Here is a 7,965-nt window from a genome sequence, read left to right on the forward strand (position 1 = left end):
GGGGAATAATATATATTTTCTTTTTTGTTATTTGCACGGTGAAAGTATTAATATGCTCTTGGAAGCAGAAATTTCAGCATGGAAAGGTGCGGCTACTTTTGACTTTTTCATTTTAACTACACAATAAAATCACCTCAATGTTTTTTAATTAGAATTGTTTTTATCATGGTTAAGGTGTTTTTGTTATTTTATTTTTTTAATTAAAATTTTTTAAAAATTTATAATTTAGTATTTTTTTATCTTTTTATTTTTAGTATAAATAGATTTTTAAAAAGTTATATTTTAGTATTTTTTATCTTTTTATTTTTAGTATAAATAAATATTTTTAATTTAACAAAAATAATTTCTATTATTTTTGGACAGCACATTCAACCCTATTCGGTGACCATATTTTGACTTTTATAATTACATTTCAATTCTTATGATATTGTTTTTATCCCTAGATGTTATGTGTGAAAATAAATATGTCAAGTTTTGTGTTGATGGTTGTTTTTTTCCTCTCTTCTCCTTGGTTTTAGGGCAACCCCTACCCTTATGTATTTTTAAAGAAACTCTTCAATTATTTTTTTTTTATATTTGTTTCATATTTTTTTATTATTTATTTTATTTTATTTATAAAATTATAATTTTCTTTCAATCTAATCTTTCTTTGGTTTTTTTCACCTTTTAAATTTGATTTCTGTTCTTTTTATTTATATTTTTTTAATTATTATCTTTTTAATTGCATCCTTCAGTATTTTATATTATTTTTTAATTAGATTTTTTTTTAATTGCATCCCACAATATTTTAGTTTTATTTTTTAGGTTAGATTTGGTGTTTATTTTTTAATTGTTATTTATTTTGTTTTTAATCCTTTTTTATTGAAACTTTCTTTTCCAATATCATCTTTCAATATTTTATTGATCAAGATTTTATTAATTTTTTGATTTATAGATTTAAAATATTGAACCTATTTGATTTAAATTTTTTTCAGGTTTCTTTTTACAAATGATTTTTGCCACACCATCATTCTATAAGGTACCACGATCTTATATATCTAAACGTGAATTTTGTATGTTAACCTAGTTTTAATGGACACAATATTTTATAAAAAAAATTACTTGTTGTTGGTGTTAGATTTTTTATTATACTATCAAAATTAATTAAGATTTAATCTGACTATCAAGTTTTTTCATTTCTTTAAAACACACAATTGTCCCTTTTCTCTTTGTTTTTGGCTTGAAAATTTTCTAAAATGGCACATTGTATTGCGGGGGGTCACTAATTTAATATTTCTCTATTCTGTATTCAAATTGTATTTGTTTTTGTAATCTAACCATGTTTTTTAAAAATTAAAAAAAAATCAAATTAATTTTTTGATATTTGATATCTTTTTAATGTGTTAATATTAAAAATAAAATTTAAAAACTAAAAAATTATTATTTTAATTCTTTTAAAATAAAAAAATAAAAACAACCTTCCCCTCGAAATACTCTTAGCATTATGGATTTGTCTTGTGGGAATTTGATTGGTTATTTGTTTATGGATTATTTTAAAATTAGGAGCGCTTTGTAAGGTTAGAGAGAGGCTCTCCATGGATCGTCATGAGTACTATTAGACAAGGGATGGTACGGCCAACTAACTGTCTGAATTCTGCTTTGACCTGTACCTCCTAATATAATTTGCATGACCCACTTTCACCTCTGGAGCGTGTACCCCACTTCTTGGTGATCTGGCCGGTTATCAGGAGGGCACTTGGCTAAACTCCAATCCACTGAAAACCTTATCACCGCCAGATGGGGCACTGCCCAACTAGTTATATTTTGACACCCCATGTCTATCGCAATGGGCCCCCCGCCTCTTAATGATCCAATTTTAAGAGTTGAAAAGGACTCCTTCCCCACCATTCTACGTCATGAAAGGACAAAATAGTCAATGAGCAGGCTATCAATAATTTTGAACTTTTTTGGCAGCAAGGTTGGTGCGTGTTTGTTAAAAATTTATTTTTGTATTTAATTTTTTTTTTAAGTCATTAGGTTTTTTTAAAAAAATAATATTGAGCATAACTTGGATGATAATATAAGATATTTACTTAAAGAAAGAGTTTTAATTATATTTTATGAAAAAAAATTGCCACCATTTAATAAAAAATTCTAAATACAAAATAGAAATAGCTCAAAACCTTATTTGTTAGATATATATAAAAAAATAATAAAAATGTATTTTATAAATATTTTGAAAAACTTCGTCTGTAATCTTAGCCAGGAATCCGAGGCTTGGATGCAGCAACGGCGGCCCCTACGCACTCCCTGTTCGCAGCTTACGCTTCCTCCAATGATGCATCATTTTGTTGGGTTTGTAGATATTTTGCATTTTTAAAGTATTTTAAAAAAAATTAAATTTTTTTAATTTAAATTAATATGTTTTGTTTTTAAATTATTTAATGGGTTGATATGAAAAATAATTTTTAAAAAAATAAAAAAAAATATTAATACATATTTTAAAATAAAAAATTATTTAAAAAATAATTACAAAAACACTGTAGTGCACACTTTAAGAAATGGGCACAAAGCTATAATTTGTATGCAAAATATTCAATAGAAAACACTGCAATGCACACTTTAAGAAATGGGCACAAGGTTATAATTTGTATGCAAAATATTCAATAGAAAATGGTAAGCTTTATTTTGATCCGACCATTATCTTTGAAAAATATATGCTGTACGTGGCAATTGAAATCAACGTGCGTGAGTCATTTCTATATATAATTATATTAGAGTTTATTTGAAATGATTTTTAAATTATTACTTTTGATTTCAAATATAAATAACTTGGGATAAAAATAAGCAAATAAAATTTTAAATTAGAAGTATGTTTGATAAAAATGATTCAAAGCAACTTTCTTAAGGAAAAAAATGTAGTCTATCTAGGTTATAATTCATAAATTAAAAGTTAGGATTTTCATCTCTTTTTTTCTAATTAAATCAATGTAAATCAAGAGTAAAAGTACAACTTAAATCAATTTACAAAAATCAAACCAAATATAATCTTAATCATTAGATAAATATGCTTCAAGGTGTGAACTCTAAGTGAAATATTGTTCATAAACAAAATATTTCCTCTAGGTCAAAGAGATTGCTTGCTTTCTATTTTTGTTTATTTCAAAATGATTTGTCTTGGTCACCATATATATATATAATGTATTTTTTTCTCCACAATATCTCTACTTAGAGCTAATTTTGCGAGATACCTTCGATTGAAATAAGGCTACATTACCTTATTTTTAATGTACATAACAACTCAATACAATCTCACCCCCTCCATGAAGAAAAGAAAAATCGGAAGATGTAGAAGGAAGCTAATTAAATTCCCAAGTAAATTTGGATTTTGGTGGATCGGATATGTTTACCAACCAATTATATTTGAAGTCACTTCATTTAACTCGGTGGGCTCCTAGCTAGCTAGTCATGTCTTCGATCCCTAAACAAAGCAACTTCCTTTTATGATCCTTTGCTTTTGGTGATACGATGACTAAGGGGTAAATGCTCTTCGTGATAGGATGACTAAGGGGTAAATGCTTTGGTGATAGGATGACTAGGGGGTAAATTGCGCAATTAACACAAAAAAAAAATATGGATAAATGATGAAATGGCATAGGACAAAGATAGTATAGTTTGAAAATGTTGCTGTTATTTAGTTAAGTATCTCCGGGATATCAATTAGTAAACTATTTTGATTGACATTTCAGAAAACGATCTGATTATTTTGGCTATTTTAGAGAGGTTTTTATGCTTTTTTAACTTGGAAAAATTTATAAAATTATAGTTTTTATTAATCTAGAATTTAATTTACCTTATAATTCTAGAGAGTTAAAATTTTTACCATTTTAATAAAATTTGGATAAAATTTTTTTATATAAAAACTATACTTCAAATTTTATCTTTTTTTATTTTAAAAAATTAAGTTTAGAATAAGTTCTTTGATTTGGGATGACACTTAAATTTTAATTAAAGTTATGTTTTAGAAGCACGACATGGTCAATTTATATTATTTTACTAAAGTTTTTTCAAACAATGTCATTTTCCCCTGAAATTTCAAGTTTTTTTAAATAAAAATTTATCATAATTTTAAAAGCAGGATTTAATGATAATAATAATAATAAATTGATAATTTTGACATGAATGTTTTTTAAAAGAATATAATAATAATAAACTTGATAGAAATTATATAAACATCTTACTTTGACATTCTAAAAAACAAATATTTTTTTGCATTTAGAAAATTATAAATATTGGATACATATATAATTATTGAAAACAATTCTTACTATTAACATGGAAGATGCTAATATTATTTACAACTAATGAAATAATACATAATTGGATAATCATTTAAGCACTATCTAATTAATAAATTTATTTAAAAATAATTCGATTCTAAAATAGCAAAAGATATAAGAAAAAAAAACAATGAGATAAAAAATTTATAGGGCCAATTGCACCTATTTTTCTTTGTGTTTTTCATCCCAAAGCATTTTTTAAAACACCTAATATATTTTTTAAAAAATAAAAACTTGGTGGACACATCACTTTCTTGAATAGACAACTTGTTATTTATTTGTCATATGTTCATTAGAGATGGCTTATGTGATTGAAAATTTAAAGTTCAAATTTTTGAATCTTAAAACCATATTCCAACTACTTTTCAACCAAAGGCATGAAAAAACGCATTAACCTATATAACTTCATTTCTACCATCAAAAACACATTATAATGTGATCTAAAACCCCAACATAGATGAAATAAAAATAAATAAATTAAGATCTAATTTTCTTTTTTTGACATCAATGAAGATGAAAACCATCTTAATTGAGTTCTTCTTGTAAAGATAAATTCAGAAATATAAAAATTAAAATTATTGATAGTGGTAATCCAACCATTTAAAAGCTTTTTCTCTTTTTAATTTTTTTAATGATTTTTTTCTTTTCTTTTAAAATCCAAGATATGAAAGGCAAAACAAATAAAATTTAGGAAAAAAAAGAATAAAATGTTTCTTGAAAAATAAAAGTTATAAAAAAAATTAAAGTTGAGAGATCAAAGCTTAGATTTACACACTTCTTGGAAAATAAAATGGAAAAAGGGTTAGCAATTATAGTCAATTTCAATTTTAATCATTTGTTTTTTTTTAATCATGTCTTTTTTAATCATTAAAAAACTTATCTATAAAAAATTTACATGTAATTTAATCTCGAAATAATTATCAATACCTTGAGCATGTGCAAATATATAATATGAAGAGAATGAAGAAATCCAGCACAACAACAAAACAAAGAATTATGAGTACAAAAGTGAAAAAAAAAAAAACTTGATCGATCAAGAACAGATATTCGCATCGTGTACAGTGCTTATTTATGAATATTTATTTGTGAGGGGTTAAATAGAAAAGCTACAATAAAATACTGTCCTTTTATTTATTTATTATAGTTTATTTATGAATCAAATTTTATTATTTAGAAAATTATGGATATCGCGTGGAGGAAGTAGTTTAGCCAAAGGCATGTAGAGAATTTGGAAAGTTAGTTGGGGTGAATATGCACACGCGGGCTTCCAAACTGACATTCTAAGGCCTAGACTGGTAGTTGAACCATGTGCAGCACGTGCCAATCAACATACAGTCCTCTCACCCATTCCCGGACCCACACATCAACTTAGTTTTAATTCGTCAATTACTTCTCCAATTTACATAATTAAGAAGAGTTTTTTTTTAAAAAAAAATACATAGTTTGGTAAAAATACTAGGAGAATAATATAGGATGAAAAAATATTTAAAAAATAATATAATTTAAATATAACTATATTTTTAAATATCATTTGTTTAGTCATATTTTAAAATATATGTTTTATGCAAATTAATTAACCTAAATAAAATTCAGTTCAAATATTTAGAAAAGAGATTCAAAATTCAATAGCTAAAAAAAAAATAACGAATTATCAGGGATATAATAAGACTCTATTTTTCATATCTTTTATATTGTTAGAAAGATTTCAACAATAAAATTATAATTACATCCTGAAAGACCGTCAAATAATATCATAATTAACTCTATATTAATCTCAAATAAAATTCTTAATCAATTACAACCTTGTTTAGTAGTTTTTCAAGGTGTAATTAAAATCATTTCATCGAGATTTTTCAAACGATACTAAATATTTTGAAAATAGAACCTCGTAAACTCATTCTTTTCTTTTATTTTTTTCTTTCATCTTCCTCTCTCATGCCACATCACTTTATCTCTTTTTTTTTCTTGACAATTAGATCTTGAATCTCATTTTTTGGTTTTTGAATCTTTAAAAAATTTTAGACACTTTTTTATACATGTTTTTGCTTCTTTTTCTTCTTCTTTTTTTGTTTAACTTTATTCCCTTCCTGAAATGAAGTCATGGGCTAATTGACTAGAAGACCAACTCTTAATTTTCTATATATTCCCATCATATCTTAGGTTTTTAATAAAAGGTTTTATCCATGCTGTTAATTTAAGATAAAATAAATGCAACTTGTTAAAGTAATCTAAATCAACACAAAATAAATACGAACACAAGAGAAAAAGGAGGCTAAGGTTTTTATTAATCACTATGTTCTAAAGTATTGCTTTAACCTAAATACAAAGATATTTATATAGGCCAAACTGAAAATATTATTTTATCTTTAATAAATAAAATAAGATAAATATATATATATTTCTTAACATTTCCTTTCAAACTTATGATACTACAACTGCAACCATTCTCAAACTTATGATACTACAACTGCAACCATCGAGAGTTTGCCAACTAGAAAATAAAAGCGAGAAATGGAATACAACTTGGTAAAGAAATCTGTAATTTGTAAAGAAGAAGAAACAAAAGGTAGAGTAATTGTGCTATGCTTGAAATGATGATGAGTAAGATGACAATCGATCTTAATATATTTAGTTTGTTCATGAAAAATCGAGTTATGAGCAATTTGAATAGAACTCTAGTTGTCACAATATATAGGAGTAGGATAAGAAATATAAACTATCATTTTCGTAAGTAACCAATGTAACTAAATAATTTCTTTGGTAATAAATGTCATAGCACACTATTCTGCTTTGGTTGAAGATTGAGAAATAATAGATTATTTTTTACTCTTCCAAGAAATAAGAGAATCACCTAAAAAGATATAAAAACCAGTAATAGACTTGTGATTTATGAGATCATTGTCATGATCAACATTAAAGTATACACATAGCTCCAAGGAAGAGATGGATAAAAGTAAAAGACTTTAAAAAATTATACCCCAAAGATATCGTAAAATACAAAGAATAATTGTCTAGTGAAATATAGTAGGAAAAGCAAGAAACCAACTAACAAAATAAACAATATATGTAATATTTGGATGAGTAATAATAAGATATATCAAGCTTATAATAATGTTACGGTATAATATAGGATATGTCAAAGGTAAACCATCAAAAGAAGAATACCTTGTATTAATCTCAATAAAAGCATCTATAGTTTTGTTATCAGTAAGTTTAGCCCGCTCAAGAATATCTGCAACATATTTTAACTAAGAAAAAAGGTAACCTCTAGGTGAGTAAGTGATTAGTACTTAAAAGTATATTTTTATCAAGGTTTTATATTATTATTTTGTACTTGAAATATCAATAACTCCTTAACTAAATCATGTTTTATAATAACATATCTAATAATATAAGATACCTTTAATTTGTGGTAAATATTCATTTTAAATGCAGGCCTATCATATAAATAAAAGGATTGATTGATGAGTTTAAAAACTAAAATTGAAAGGACGAAGATATGACCAAACTTATAAAAGAGATGCTGGTGCAGTCCAAACCAGAACACTGTTTGGTATTTGGGTCATATTTGGAGTTGTAGATCTCGAATTTAGGTTTACTTTATATAGATGAAAAGGTAAGACATAGGCCTACAACTTTTATGGAG

The sequence above is a fragment of the Populus euphratica genome, unplaced genomic scaffold (assembly GCF_000495115.2).
Source record: "Populus euphratica unplaced genomic scaffold, PopEup_1.0 scaffold264.1, whole genome shotgun sequence".
Taxonomy (NCBI): domain Eukaryota; kingdom Viridiplantae; phylum Streptophyta; class Magnoliopsida; order Malpighiales; family Salicaceae; genus Populus; species Populus euphratica.